Source organism: Crinia signifera, chromosome 2, assembly GCF_055691185.1.
Source record: "Crinia signifera chromosome 2, ASM5569118v1, whole genome shotgun sequence".
Lineage (NCBI taxonomy): Eukaryota > Metazoa > Chordata > Amphibia > Anura > Myobatrachidae > Crinia > Crinia signifera.
The window spans coordinates 295,510,638-295,527,677 of NC_139218.1; the positions used below are offsets into that span (position 1 = coordinate 295,510,638).

Below are 17,040 nucleotides of genomic sequence, written 5' to 3' on the forward strand. Positions count from 1 at the left end.
CTTGTTAGGACTTTAAAAATAACTACAGCTAATGACATTGACCCACCCAGAAACTACTGTCAGTGCAGGCATAGGAGGCTGAGGAAAGAGAGGAGGGACATTCTGTTTCTATAGAGCACTGAATGATTGGGACACTGCACCTGGAATCTAGGTTTGGCAGTTTAGCAAGAACCGTACAGAATGTCAGCATACACAGACAGAAGGTAAAAATGTCACCACTAAAGATCTAGCATGGGAAGGATAAAAAAGTAAACTTAAAAATAAAGAGACAAGAATTCAGGAGTGGTAGATTACTCATTAGCTGCACCTGTTGAGCACTCTGCTTCAGCTAAGTGTAGCTAGACCTATAAAAAGCTCAGTAGCAACTCAGATGTTACTTTGTGTCATTTGCAACAGCTGAATTGCAAAGACTAGCACATTTTTAACAAATACTAACACCCAGTTTTAAGGCCATCAAATGATCATGCAGCCATGTCTACTCTTGCTAGAGAACTGCAACTCCCAGCAAGTCAAAAAAATGTGTCTGTTACAAGAGAAATCCTAAACTACAATCCCGCCATGAAATGGAAAACGGTAAATAAGCACCAATCTGTCAGTGCTAGTAAACTGTTCCCAAGATATTACACATGAGAATGACTCCAGTTACTATACATGTCTGTTAACAAATAGCAAAATCAGTCTGCTGACACCTACTGTAATGTATAGGAAACTAACAAAAACACTGGATGGAAGTAAAAACAAAAAAACAAAAAGGTCCCACCCAGAGCATTTGCTGTACAGGATGTAGAACAATTAGATCTGCTGCTTTGCCTATGCAAGTATACTGAAATCTGGTTAATGGGGACTGGTGCGCATAGGTAAAAAAGTATTCAACTAAAATGAAAGCACACACAATTCTGAATGAAAATAGAAAACAAACATACTTAAAGTGTATACAAAGAACATTTGGTACTTATGTTAGTTGGGCGCCCACTAAGCTATTTGCTTAGTTTTCCGCGTCCGCACGCCACGGGCTCAGTGGCTCACTGCGCTCGCCACACTATATGAAATCAACTCCATGCAGACATGGATAGTGGGGGTATGAGCGTACTAACTATAGCGGGCGCCCAACTAACATACAAGTACCGAACAATTTAATGCACCCATGTGCATAAAAAAAACAACCATTATATATATATGTATATCTATCATGAAAATAGAGATGAGGGGCGCCACCTGTGTGTCCTAACTGGATGGTATTAAACAAAACAGTATTGCCATATTTATAGAGGGTGTCAGCCATTCTTTAAGTAAACGAGTAGTGGTAGAATAATCAATAAAAATATGAATAATATATAAAGTGACGAAGACTAATTGTTTTACATAAATAGTAATCTAGTGCGAACTGAAACAGTGGTTATTTTATCAGTATAAAAGATATATATATATCTATATATAGATAAAACGATCAAATATATAAATATAGTATTTATTTATACACTAATAAAAAGTAAACAAAGGTTAAAAAAAAAACATTTTTTACAAAAAGTATGTAAAAAATAAATAAATGTAACAATAAAAAAAATGGACAATAAGAGGTACAAAAAAATATAATAAAAGTGCTTCTCAGATTTATGGTTGGAGGCTAGGATCACCCAACGTGAAGTCTGACCATGTCTAGCTTATACAGTAGGGTCCCAGCATTGAGATCAGAAGACAACGGTCCACAAAGTCAGATAATAATGATCAAATGATAGCAAATACTAACATATATATCTATAAAACTATATAAAAGGTACCCTTCTATTTTCTAATCCACCACTGTTCTCTGCCTAAGTGAAGCCAAATGCAGTCTGAGAGACTGGCAGTAACTTCCTATTGGAAGTCCGACCTGCCAGTCACCCAAGGCAGTCCCCATCAGGAGGTGTTCCTGTTCCTGAGCTGCAGCCCATAAAAATACTGCGCATGCGCCAAACCCGGGACCCTGTATATGCCTCTGAGGACTGCTGCAAAAGCGGCCCTTAGAGGATGGGGGCCAGCGCAGTATCGAAGCAGCTACAGCGCAAGCGCCCGCCTCGTGGTGTGGACCAGAATTGGCGGCGGCAGGGATCACAAGCACAGTGGAGGGGGGCCCCCGCATCATGTCAGCCCCCTCCTCAGTAGAGGTAATGGTGTGTACACACGAGGGCGATTTTGTATAATATTGCGGAAATATGGTCGCTAAGGGACCATATTGCCCATGATGGGAGTGTGCACCGGCGATATATCGCCGGGTGCGCGCTCCCATTTTTACCCCTGTAGTGATCGCTGGTCGCAGGAACATGCTCCTGCGATCAGCTGATTACCACTGCCGGGCTCCCCCGGCAGTTTCATTTTCATCAGCGACCATCTCTGGTCGCTGATGAACAGGAGAAACTGAGCAATATATTGCTCAGCCATATATGGCTGAGCAATATATCTCCCCCATGTGTACGGGGCTTAAGAGCCGCCACTGAAATGAGCCCCTCTAAAGGTCTCCTTTCCACCAGGGCAATGCAATCTGTCACGACACAGTCGGTAACGCAGCATACATCTTTGGGAACTACTGTACTGTAATGGAACACACAACTCTAACAAATCAGATCATTTTTCGGGCATCTGTAATTCATCACATATTCTTGAGCACACAGAAAACATAGCTAGTAGCAAGCTATATCACACATTTATTTTATTTTAGGTCTATCCTTTCTAAATCATTTGGAGGTGGTCACCGGGGCTGCTAATTAGTGCACCATTTAATAGTTTGAATCTGTTTCTGTATCACAAACTTAGCATCAACCCTGGACTGATATGGCACACTTAGCACCACCCCTGGACTGATATGGCACACTTAGCATCACCCCTGGACTGATATGGCACACAGCATCACCCCTGGACTAATACAGCACCTCATGAATTATACGGCACACATGCCGGCACCTTTGGACTAATACGGGACACATGGGGGCACCCATGGAAATACACGGCACACATGCAGGCACCCCTGGACTGATAAAGCACACTTAGCAGCACCCCATGAATTATATGACATACTTGGCTCACCCCAGGAATTATGCGTCACACATGCAGGCACCCCTGACTTGATACAGCACACATGGAATTATATGGCACAGATGGCGGCACACTGGACTGATACGGCACACATGGTGACAGACATGGAATTATAAGGCAGACATGGCAACATTCCTGCAGTAAAAAAAAAAAAATCTTGTATGCTTTAAATTAAAAAAAGAGCAGCACACCTGGAATTATACGGCACTCTTGGCTCACCCCTGGACTGATACAGCACATTTAAGAGCCCTTGCAGTAATAAATAAAAAAAAATAAAAAAAAGGGCAGCTCCCTTGGTCTGATACAGGACACATGGGGTCACCCCTGGAATTATACGGCGCACATGCGGGCACCCCTGGACTGATAAAGGGGCACATGCGAGCACCCCTGGACTGATAAAGGGGCACATGCGAGCACCCCTGGACTAATACCGGGTAGCCCTGTAGTAAAAAGAAAAATCTTTTTTTATTTTCAGAGAGACCCTTATTCTCCACAGCAGTCCCATATAGCAGCCCCCCTAGTAATGCCACAGAATAGTACCCTTAGTAGTTTCCCCTTAGTTTATTCCACAGTAGTTCTCCCTTAGTAGTTGTTCCCTGGCTGCTCAGTAGTTCCCCCTTAGTAGTTGTACCTGGCCGCTCTGTAGTTCCCCCTTAATATTTGGACCCTGGCCGCTCTTTATTTTGTCCCCCCTCCAGCAGCCCCTATAGCCATTTTCCCTGGCAGCCCCCATATGAGACCTCCCCCTCTGCAGACAGCACGTGCTGTCTGACATTCACTTGCCGAATGAAGATGGCGCCGGAGTCGGTACTTCTATAGCGATTCGGATCTCTAGGATCCAAACCCGCTCATCTCTAAATACTAGGGAATGGATTTCTTACAGATAATAAACCATTGCCTTTTGTTGTGTTAACCACCACCCATGGACAATGGTGCAATATTTTCTAAGGCCAACTTGCCATTGCATACAAGAAAATGTTATAAACTACACAGTATAAAACTATGAATTTATTTTTTGTTACATATAAAAGAATACCAATTATGAAGATCACATTAGAAACACTTAGAAAATATCTAACCACAGTTTTTACTCTAGGAGACAAACCGGTAGGAAGTAATGTTTTACTACCAACTAAAAACATAAATTGGACTGTCCAGAAGAATTAGTATTGGGGAGATTAAGGACTGGTTTTACCTTAAGCAATTGTTTGTGCATATGCTGCTGCCAACTTCATAGTGGGAGTTCACATTTCTGAAAATCTTTTCATGCCAAAAGAAATGTTCAGTGATAATTAACAATGACAACTAAGAAAGCATAGCAGGACGGTCATATGTCACTGCAAAATATATATATATATATATTCATTCAGGAATAGGCGGCATTCACGGGTTTCTTAGTGAAAAAATGCAACCTTCAGAGATCCGACATGTTTTGAGCCACCTGGCCCGCCCTCAGGGATCAAATACATAGTGATACACACGTGTTAAAATACTCACACAGAGAGAAAATCCTGCCCCACAATTACAATAAAACACACCTCCCCTGCGGGGGGTCCGGCGTCTCCCGTCCTCATCGCTACAGCACGGATCGCCATGATGCTGACATCATAGGGTGCCTTCCGGAGCTCTCCGTCCGGCCTTTCCCCTTGACGTCATCGCGCACGTACGTGCTGACGGCTCTGGGATCCAGAAGCGTCCCCTTCCCCGCTGCTTGGTGTTACCATAGTAACAAATACAAAACACTGAAAAATAAGAATAAGTGATAAATATGAGGCTAAAAAACGCCATATTAAGAGGCCCAATCAGGCCATATGTGTGCACATCTAAAAATACATTCAAATCGTTAAAAACAGTTACAGATGTTAATATACACTGGTGTTATACACAGTTCTAGCGCACCTGTCAGATCCACTGCTATGCTGTGACCTGACCCTTTGCACTATTTTTAGGGGGAAGGCTCCTATATCTGTTGTACTTCTTATCTTATTATACCCCATTCTGGGTCTGTACCAACAATTAGTAATAATCACAAAAAATGATATAGGCTATGTTGTTCATTCAACCCCTTCGGTGACAGGGTGTCCAGGAGGAAAATCCACCGAGATTCAGCTTGTAGGAGCATTTTACTTCTATTACCACCTCTACTTGGAATTGGTATGTGATCAATTATTTTAGTCCTGATGCTGCCACACTATGATTTTTTGACAGACAGTGTCTCGCTACCGGTTGATCACTGCTCCCAGTGTTCACTGCCTGTCTAATGGCCAGTCTGTGGTTAGCCATGCGTTCTTTAAATTGGCATTCTGTCTTGCCCACGTAGAAAAGACCACATGGACAAGACAGAATGTATACCACAAAACGAGTTGTACATGTTACAGGGTGCCTGATGTAAAACTTTTTACCTGTATATGGATGGTTTACAGTATTTCCTATTAACATTGAGCTGCATGTTGTGCAGCCTATGCACTTATAGCACCCTACCGGTCTGGAAAGGAAGTGTGAAGGATTCTCTTTCTTAGTCATCTCAGTGATATCTACCTTCACCAACAAGTTGGCCAAATTTTGCACTCGTTTGTAGGCGGGCATGATTCTGGTGTTGTTTAAACTTTTTACATTTTTATCAGTTTTAACAATTGGCCATAATGTTTTAACCTTTTTGGTGACCTGTTCACTGCCTCCCGCATATTGTGTAACCCATGGGATTTTCTTCCCCGGGTCCTTCCTACGATGCTGTACGATGGGGTGCGCGCTCCTGCGGCACCTCATCGTACAGTACAAAAAGTATGTGCTGCACATACTTTTTGTACTAGCTTTTTCTACTAGCTTTTTCTTGCACAGCATCGCATCGCATGCACAAGGCATACGATGCGATGCTATGTGTGCTAGTTAAGCCCACAACGCACGCCGGGATCGGTGCGTGTGTGGGCTACATTACTCTCAACATTTGAGAGTAAGGTAGGACCCGGGGAAGAAAATCCCATGGGTTACACAATATGCGGGAGGCAGTGAACAGGTCACCAAAAAGGTTAAAACATTATGGCCAATTGTTAAAACTGATAAAAATGTAAAAAGTTTAAACAACACCAGAATCATGCCCGCCTACAAATGAGGGCAAAATTTGGCCAACTTGTTGGTGAAGGTAGATATCACTGAGATGACTAAGAAAGAGAATCCTTCACACTTCCTTTCCAGACCGGTAGGGTGCTATAAGTGCATAGGCTGCACAACATGCAGCTCAATGTTAATAGGAAATACTGTAAACCATCCATATACAGGTAAAAAGTTTTACATCAGGCACCCTGTAACATGTACAACTCGTTTTGTGGTATACATTCTGTCTTGTTCATGTGGTCTTTTCTACGTGGGCAAGACAGAATGCCAATTTAAAGAACGCATGGCTAACCACAGACTGGCCATTTGACAGGCAGTGAACACTGGGAGCAGTGATCAACCGGTAGCGAGACACTGTCAAAAAATCATAGTGTGGCCAGCATCAGGACTAAAATAATTGATCACATACCAATTCCAAGTAGAGGTGGTAATAGAAGTAAAATGCTCCTACAAGCTGAATCTCGGTGGATTTTCCTCCTGGACACCCTGTCACCGAAGGGGTTGAATGAACAACATGGCCTATATCATTTTTTGTGATTATTACTAATTGTTGGTACAGACCCAGAATGGGGTATAATAAGATAAGAAGTACAACAGATATAGGAGCCTTCCCCCTAAAAATAGTGCAAAGTGTCAGGTCACAGCATAGCAGTGGATCTGACAGGTGCGCTAGAACTGTGTATAACACCAGTGTATATTAACATCTGTAACTGTTTTCAACGATTTGAATGTATTTTTAGATGTGCACACATATGGCCTGATTGGGCCTCTTAATATGGCGTTTTTTAGCCTCATATTTATCACATTCTTATTTTTCAGTGTTTTGTATTTGTTACTATGGTAACACCAAGCAGCAGGGAAGGGGACGCTTCCGGATCCCAGAGCTGACGTCAAGGGGAAGGGCCGGACGGAGAGCTCCGGAAGGCACCCTATGATGACGTCAGCATCATGGCAATCCGTGCTGTAGCGATGAGGACGGGAGACGCCGGACCCCCCGCAGGTGAGGTGTGTTTTATTGTAATTGTGGGGCGGTATTATCTCTCTATGTGTGAGTATTTTAACACGTGTGTATCACTATGTATTTGATCCCTGAGGACGGGCCAGGTGGCTCGAAACATGTCGGATCTCTGATATGCAATAAAGGTTGCATTTTTCCACTAAGAAACCCGTGAGTGCCGCCTATTCCTGAATGAATACATGAGGGCTGCAAAGTCTTGTAAGGAAGGCACCAGGTGAGCAACATATTTGGAAGCTGCTGGTGAGTGCCGGATATTTGGACTGTGTATAGAGGAGAGACTGGTATTTATACTAGCTTCACCCATCAAGGCACCCCATAGATCCAGTATATCCTCAAAAAGGGAGAATCCTGTGTGTGTCATACACAGCGGTACGGTGAACAGACTGCCCGGAGAGGGAAACCACAAGATGACCAATATGGAGCAAGTTATGCCAGGGGTTCATTTAACCCAAGTGGACACTGGAGACCGGTTCAGCTACTCGGATATGGAGGCTGATTTGATTATCCAGGCGGCATCCACTAATGTGGGGCCAACCGAGGTTGGTATGGAGCGCTTGCCAGGGGTAGTTTAATCAGATACAGCAGCTGCTTTAGGGAGTAGTCAGCTCCCAGATAGAAAAATGGTTAAAATAAAAAGTGAAGCAGCGCTGATATTACAATGTAACAAATTTATTCACAAAATAAAAACAATAATAAAAGACATTAAAAGAAACCAATTGGTGCAAATTGATTGACAATTGTGTGAAAGAAACGGACCCAATATTATAATCACCATTCCTTACTTTATAAACACGTTTTTCACTTATATTCCGATTAAAACAGTTATTAAATCATTGATATATGTTATGTATAATGTCTTTTTGTCTCCGAGTAACTCTATTTAATGTTTTATGTATTATCTGTAACCTGAACCAATGTGGTATGCAAATTAACACATGGGAAGCCAGGTATAAAAATGGCCCCCATTGACCCAAACAGCCACCTTGACAAAGCAGTCTGAGAACTGCGAAACGCGTTGGTGACACCCATTGCCTGGACCCTTATTACCCCAAGGACTTCCACTTGCACCAAGGATTGCCCTACCTGCTTAAATATTTCTGATCCAAAGTCCATCAGTCCGAGAGTCTCAAGCCAAGATTCCTTGTTTGGATACCTGACCATTTCTACCAGCGGGACTCCCGATCAGGCTAATTCCACTCTTGCCATCGGTTGTAGTCCAAAAAAAACATCTTCGCTTCAGGATACCATCAAGTGGCCGTAAAGGACTCCCTCAATTCTCCAGATCAGAGCAGGTCACATTACCATCCATCATTGGGGATTATAATATTGGGTCCATTTCTTTCACACAATTGTCAATCAATTTGCACCAATTGGTTTCTTTTAATGTCTTTTATTATTGTTTTTATTTTGTGAATAAATTTGTTACATTGTAACATCAGCGCTGCTTCACTTTTTATTTTAGGCATCCACTAATGTACAGGTACAGCCGGTGGAAAATGAAGATCTCTTCAGAGAATGGCATTTTCTTAAAAAAAACGTGAAGTAGACTTCATGCTGCATGCATCAACATTGGCAGAGTACTATAAAGACAAACTGATCCCGAGGGGGTTTCGAGTGTGGAACTAACCCACCATAGGGAGACAGAATGTGGCATTTTGTAGGCGTTGGGTTAGTATCCTTAACAAATGCTCCATGGACTTACTCTTACTGGTGATCGATGAGTCATCAAAGGAGCTAACATCAGTGCGAGAAAAAATTGGGACATTTGAAACCATGCATAAATCAACATTAACATCGGATGCTAACATCGATTGGAGCAGCAAACTGAATAAACAGATCGATCAATACCAAAAATAATTAATAAAATTCAAACGGGAGAAGAGGAGGAAGGTCCAATCAGATTATGACCAGAACCGGGTCTATCCGTGGCTGAGTACCTCTAATCCATAAAATAAACCGAAAACAGTGATAAAATATCGGAGACAAAAGTCCCGATTTACGGATTATGAAGGAACAAGCACCTCGGCGAGCGACACAGATACACAGTAGCCATCAACATCAGATAAGGTCCTCCCTTTAGGGGTGACAACCCGACTAGGGCAAAAAACCCCAGCAGAAAGAGGAGGCGGACGCGGTGTGGTCGGCAGACCGAGAGGGAGCACAAGCCGCAAAAACAGCAACAAATGAGAGACCTGGTCTTTAATTTATCAGAGACCCCCCTGACGGACCATGAAACATCTGTACTATCTAAGGGACTAACTTTTGTTCCTTCTCATCCACCCGATAAATTCCAATGGAAAATTTACTGTTACAAGTTTGGACGTACCCTACGCCTTAAGGAGTATTTTGACCAACATACATCAACATCAGCAGCAACCACAGATATACCCACACAAGTAAAAGAAGCTACAAAAGAAATCCTCATTTGACCCACAAATCGGTGAATCCATCAATTAAGACCTTCACCCAGATGATGGAATCCACAGGTAATGAACTGTTTGCTGACACCAGAATATTCAGTAATTTGATCAAAGAAGAAAGGGATGCGCTAAATAGCCTTCGTAAGAGGAAGGATATTATCAGAAAGGCGGATAAAGGAGGATCAGTGGTGGTCCAGGGTATAGGGGATTACCTCAAAGAATGTTTAAGACAACTGACAGATGTCACTGTCTATGAGACATTAAAAGAGAACCCCATAGAGGTATATAAAAAAGAACTGGATGCTATTTTGCTTAAAGCAGTTCAGGAAAAAGTCATCTCTAAAGAACTGAGTATAGCATTAAGCACCCAATACCCGCTGGATCCTCTTTTCTATACCTTACCGAAGGTACACAAAAGTATGGAGAGGCCTCCTGGTAGACCCATTATATCTGCCAGGGGATCTCTCTATCAACCTGTGTCAACATATTTAGACGCATACTTGAACCCCTGTGTGCAGCAAACAAGGTCTTATCTGAAAGACACTAATATGCTTTTGGACAAATTGAGTAAATTGGGGGATCTGTGTAAACATGGGGAAAAGGGGAGTAGGGTGGTTTTACCTATGCACTAATACCCACCAATAGTTGTTTTATAGATAGATATCATCAATAAAGTATCCACGTTTTTTTAGATTGGATGTGCCTCAGCACAGAGATAAACTGTGTGGAGGTGCTCCCCAGAGAGTAAGGTAAAGTCAGAACAGAGAAAAGCAAAGTACTCTCTTTGTTTGGGGGCACACTTTTGTTAAAACTTAACGTTTAATTATTAATCATTAAAAAGGTAATTTTAGCATGATATCGGACATACATGACACACGTAACATATATACATAAAAGAAGGGTTCCTTGTTCAAAATCCCAGCCTTATATAAACAATATTGTCTGCCTTCCCAGGGTTTGACTAATATTGTCGGTCACATTCCCTGGTTTGATTAATATCAATCAGGCAAGACTGTTATATTTTGCGGTAATGGTAAGGAATTACTAGAGGACACCTCTATGCTGTGGGTGAGTTAGCGAATATACTCTATTGTGTTTGTCAATGTTTAATCTCCAAAGCTATATATCGGTCTCTGGCATTGACAAACAGATCCTAGAGTACCCCTGGTATACTTAGAAATAGGGGGAGATTTTCAGCATATGCACATGAGTGGTTTCTGTAGCTGTAACAATCTGGTTTGCACGTATTGTACCAACGAAACAAATGGTGAGTGGTAGTCGGAATTGAAATAAGTGAGAGTTTTGAGGGTTAGATAGATTTATATAGAGAAAGATGTGTAAGTATATCCCTGCAGTGTGATTGTTTGCACGGCAACTGCTGCTGATTGTCGTTTGATGGATTGATGTTATCAATCCCCACAATTGAGCGGGTTGGATCCGTGTGACAGTAGCAGATATGGATATTAAAGTAGTGGGTTACCCCTATTCACGTTAGAGAAGAGACCTCCCTGGTTGGCTGCCACCCTTGCAGGGAATCGTCACCTCAATCATGAATAGGTGTCCCCGAGATGTGATTACAGAATAGAGACTGGATTGGTTACACCTACAGACTCCTCACATGCTGCTTTCTCCCATGTGCTGTATGCATTGATGGGCGATGAGCGATGCGTCTTGTCTCAAGTGTACCAGAAAAATAGAATTAATTTAGAAAAGACAATACCACAGGTATAGATTTATTTGATAGATTGTCGGTATTATGCAATTATTTTCCAGCTAGGGAAACTGAGTCATAACATCTATAATAATTTAGTCATTAATACAGTCAGGGGTCTCCTAATCTGGACTTTTTATAGACTCTTATACCAGATAATGCAGTATATGATAGAACACAGAAATCTGTTAGTTCCCCTCTAGGGGGATCTTACCACCTCCTAGTAGGATGAATGGGTGCTAGGGTATGCTCCATGTGCGTTTTGAGAATGCTGAAGATAAGCGCTCCCTCAGGGGTCTCTGGGGTCAGATGAGACTGGTATCTCTTGTTTGGTTTGTAAATAAATGGGTGGACAAACGGCCGTTTCGTGGTACTCCCGCTTCCTCAGTGTCCTCAGGACACTGAGGAAGCGGGAGTACCGCGAAACGGCCGTTTGTCCACCCATTTATTTACAAACCAAACAAGAGATACCAGTCTCATCTGACCCCAGAGACCCCTGAGGGAGCGCTTATCTTCAGCATTCTCAAAACGCACATGGAGCATACCCTAGCACCCATTCATCCTACTAGGAGGTGGTAAGATCCCCCTAGAGGGGAACTAACAGATTTCTGTGTTCTATCATATACTGCATTATCTGGTATAAGAGTCTATAAAAAGTCCAGATTAGGAGACCCCTGACTGTATTAATGACTAAATTATTATAGATGTTATGACTCAGTTTCCCTAGCTGGAAAATAATTGCATAATACCGACAATCTATCAAATAAATCTATACCTGTGGTATTGTCTTTTCTAAATTAATTCTATTTTTCTGGTACACTTGAGACAAGACACATCGCTCATCGCCCATCAATGCATACAGCACATGGGAGAAAGCAGCATGTGAGGAGTCTGTAGGTGTAACCAATCCAGTCTCTATTCTGTAATCACATCTCGGGGACACCCATTCATGATTGAGGTGACGATTCCCTGCAAGGGTGGCAGCCAACCAGGGAGGTCTCTTCTCTAACGTGAATAGGGGTAACCCACTACTTTAATATCCATATCTGCTACTGTCACACGGATCCAACCCGCTCAATTGTGGGGATTGATAACATCAATCCATCAAACGACAATCAGCAGCAGTTGCCGTGCAAACAATCACACTGCAGGGATATACTTACACATCTTTCTCTATATAAATCTATCTAACCCTCAAAACTCTCACTTATTTCAATTCCGACTACCACTCACCATTTGTCTCCTTGGTACAATATGTGCAAACCAGATTGTTACAGCTACAGAAACCACTCATGTGCATATGCTGAAAATCTCCCCCTATTTCTAAGTATACCAGGGGTACTCTAGGATCTGTTTGTCAATGCCAGAGACCGATATATAGCTTTGGAGATTAAACATTGACAAACACAATAGAGTATATTCGCTAACTCACCCACAGCATAGAGGTGTCCTCTAGTAATTCCTTACCATTACCGCAAAATATAACAGTCTTGCCTGATTGATATTAATCAAACCAGGGAATGTGACCGACAATATTAGTCAAACCCTGGGAAGGCAGACAATATTGTTTATATAAGGCGGGGATTTTAAACAAGGAACCCTTCTTTTATGTATATATGTTACGTGTGTCATGTATGTCCGATATCATGCTAAAATTACCTTTTTAATGATTAATAATTAAACGTTAAGTTTTAACAAAAGTGTGCCCCCAAACAAAGAGAGTACTTTGCTTTTCTCTGTTCTAAATTGGGGGATCTGTCAGATGTCATCTTGTGTTGTGCTGATGTAGTGGGGCTCTACACCTGCATCCCACATGTGGAGGGTATGCAGGCGGTAGAGTCACTGCTGAATTCAAACATGATGTATGAGGGACCCAAGATCTCATTTTTTCTTGAATTATTGTCTTTGGTACTACACAGAAATTATTTCTGCTTTAATGGTTCCATTTACCTACAGCGGCTTGGCGTAGGTAAATCATCCCAATCATCCCGCTAGTAGTAAATAAATTTAAGTGTCCAATGAGTCTGGATGTTTCTCCCGAAGTTTGGGGAAGTGATGTTGGTCATTGGACACCGCTCAAATTTATTTGCTACTAGCGGGATGATCCAGTGCATTACACTACTGTCTATGGAGTGGTAACTATACCAATTACTCAATTGTGCAGTATTATTGCTTCATTGCAAAAACGTCAAAATATCAGTCCAGCAAGCAGAGAGTGTTTTTATATTTATATGTTTAAGTACTCTTTACCTAGCACGGCGCCCATCGCGGGCATTAAATGCACTTAAAAATCGGGTGCGACGCGACCGACGCGATGCCCGCGATTTCCGTAAGGGATCAATGTTAAATTTCTCAATGGACCCGATTTTTCTGTTCAATGCCTCAATGGACCCGATTTTTCCATAGGAAACAATGTTAAATGGCCCACAGAGGCCAAATAGGCACCCTAAAGTGTGAAATGGCCCCCACAATTGTTAACGCCACCCCACGATCAATGTGAACCCGAAGCGTGGCGAGCGCAGCGAGCCCGCGAGGGGCGGCGGTACGCATCCTACGACCTTTTCATACCCCCACTATCCACGTCGGCGTGGAGTTGAGAATAGAATAGCGTGGCGAGCGCACCCGATTTTTAGTGCATTCAATGGCCGCGATGCCCACGATCAAAATCGTGGGCGCCGTGCTAGGTAAAGAGTACCATATATATTTATTGTTTACATGTACATGTTGTATTTTCAATTCTACCCTTATTAGAAAAAAATGTACACACAGGTCATTTATTAATATTAAATTGTTTGTATGGATCATCCAATCTGTGAATCCAATTTTTTAAACCAATAATCCTAGCGCTGCCACAGAACCTTTGTTCTGAATCCATTCTTTCTTTCTCCATACATCGGGTTTAACTTACCCGCCGGTGCAGCTGCTGTTTTAAACATTACTCATCCCTTGCGCCCCTTGGTGAACACCCCCACACGGTGCCCACTAAACCCCTTGTTGCTCTCATCTAGCCTGCCAATGGCAATTGTCCCACCAATTCGCCACAGCGCGCCTAGTCACAAAGCAGCTCAATAAGTATCACAGCTTGGCATTTGGCGAATGGCGTTACTGGATGAGTGCAAAACTGGTGATCACCCACCAGATTTTAAAATCACTGCTACACATGCGTCAGATTTCTAATGCAAAGCTATTGCGAAAGGATCCGGATTGCGTGTGCATGAAGTGTCCATTGAAATGCACTATAGCGCAAGAACTACTTTACTGTACATTACTGTACTGTTCAGTAGGTTAGATGGACACTTAGTGAGTGTGTATACAGTACTTTCGCAGATAATGGGGCAAGCATGCATGTGAGACACTCATGCATCCCATTCTCAGCAAACAGCATGCCAAGATGGGTTGCTGTGGTGGGAAAGCAGCAGAGACAACTGCAGATCCATACTGTAGGTTCCAATTGCGTAAGGGCACTGCTGTCTGTGCATCTCATTTAGCTACACTGGTTAAAACACACATATATGCTACAGTAGGAATGAGATACAGTATGAGCAGACAAGACTCGAGCATCGAGGGGGTTAACAAAATGGCTACCGGGTGTCAGACAGGACATCATGGGAGTCCACAACTATGGAGCTATTGACATCATAGGTAACACTTGTGTAAGGGTACTGCTGCCTGTGACTCTCATTATGCTACACTAATTAAACACAGAATTACGCTACAGTAGAAATGGCATATAGTACGGGCAGGCCAGCCTCAAGCACTGAGCGGGTTAACAAAATGGCTTCCGAGCGTGAACCAGGGATTTGTGGCAGCCCACATCTATGGAGCGAGCAACAGCATAGGTTTCCCATGTCTAAGGGAAATGCTGAAGGTACATCTCATTACACTATTTAAACACAAAGGGGCTGCTGACAAAAGGCACAGATGCTGCAATAATCAACCTGCAGCTCCTGTTCCCTACCCACACCATTGTCCAGGTTTGGGCACACCTGCTGTGAAATATGAATCTGAGCACTTAACAGTAGCGGACATACTAAAGAGCAGGATTCCTCACTGTCAGCACCCCGCATTCCAGCGATAGCTCCCTGGCTGCAGAGGAAACCAGGAACCCCTGCAAGTTCGGCGGACAATTGTAGGGGACCCTACCCCTACCCTCCAGCATGGCCAATTCCACTAGGTACAAAATGCTCAGTTTCTGGACTTCGTTACCAGTGGCAGTTGCAGCGATGAGGCTGCAACCGTCAATTCAGACCCACCATGGGTTCTGAAACTTGCAGTTAGCCTTTTGGGGGTCTCAGAAACTTGGCATTCATATCCTCTGGTAGCTAAACGTCTCCCCTTCCACAAGACCCCAGGTCTGAGCTGATTGGACCACCAAAACCAGGGAAATTAAGCTTTAAGCTCATTTTCATTTGTCCATAAGGGTTAAGCTATAACAATTCTATATGAGCATGCTTTTACACAAACGCTACTGACTAACAAATGCTGTGGTTCTTGCACATGGAGTCGCACAAAAAGGCTTTTTATGGAAACCGTTTTTTGGGTGTGCCTTGTTTTAAATATAACTTTCATAAAGGTTTCAATAAAAAAAAAAATAAAAAAAATGACCGCAATCGAACACAGGTTTCCATGGTGTAGAGCGGTGCAGTTATCCACTAGCCTTCGCCACCTGGTGATAGCAGCCACGGCTCATGTGTCTATGTAAAGAGTGATCCCATGCAGACGGACCCTAATGCCGTTCGCTGAGAATGAGACGGTCCAGGATTTGGTGTTCACAATATTCATCATTGGCTACGTGAACCGCAGGCCGCAGTTATATTTTGCTTAGGGGACCCGGACACTACAGAGCCCATTTGCCAGAGGTTGTACAACACAGTTAGAGCCGCAGTGATGTTCACAGGAATGAGGTGCACAAGTGTCACATACATACAGTAAATGCGCGTCATACATAAGCGCATCCCATTCTTGGCAAATGGTGCAGTTCCATCTATATACATTTGCCGTATTGTATGGCGTGCATCCATGCACCTGAGCGCACAGCGGAAACGGTGCGCCAAACCCCTCGGCAATGCATGCTGGCAGAAGTGCTGAGAGCGGCTCCATCTGCATCACAACTTGATGATGATGACTGTGAGGGTGGGGTGGGGGTGACTAATAGCATTGAAGAGGGCATTGGGCCCATAAGGTTATTATTATGGGCTCCCAAATATGGAAGTATTTAAGAGAGCAAGCCTTATTTTAATACAATTAATGTTTTAATGCCAATAGGAGACAGTGGGAAAATGATCCAGTGTTCAGGATTGAGTTATAGATCCTCAGTTTGGAGATGTATGTCCAGACAAAAAATAAAAATTTAATCCGTGACAAGTGCCCCAACCCACTATTAGGCTTGGAAAGAGGCATTCATCAGCATACGTGGATAGTGGGGGTATGAAAAGGTCGGAGGACGCATACTGCCGCCCCTCGCGGGTTCGCTGCGCTTGCCATGCTTCGGGTTGGCACTGATAGTGGGGGTGGCATTGACAAAGGGTGTGCATTTAACATTGTAAGCACCCATCAGGGTGCTTGCACAATTAAAAATCGCATCGCATGCCATTTTCTGGCATGCAATGCTATGCGATATTTCATTGTACAAGCACTCCTGTTAATTTAACGGGAAGGTCACATCGCACACCAATAAATACGGTATGCGATGGGTGCCGTGCTAGGAAACA

General features: G+C 43.0%; 1 protein-coding gene across 5 annotated transcripts in view; it reads right to left on the reverse strand.

Moving 5' to 3' along the window:
• Positions 1-17,040, reverse strand: part of LMO7 (LIM domain 7) — a 183,159-nt gene that overhangs the window by 89,121 nt on the left and 76,998 nt on the right. The window lies entirely within an intron of this gene.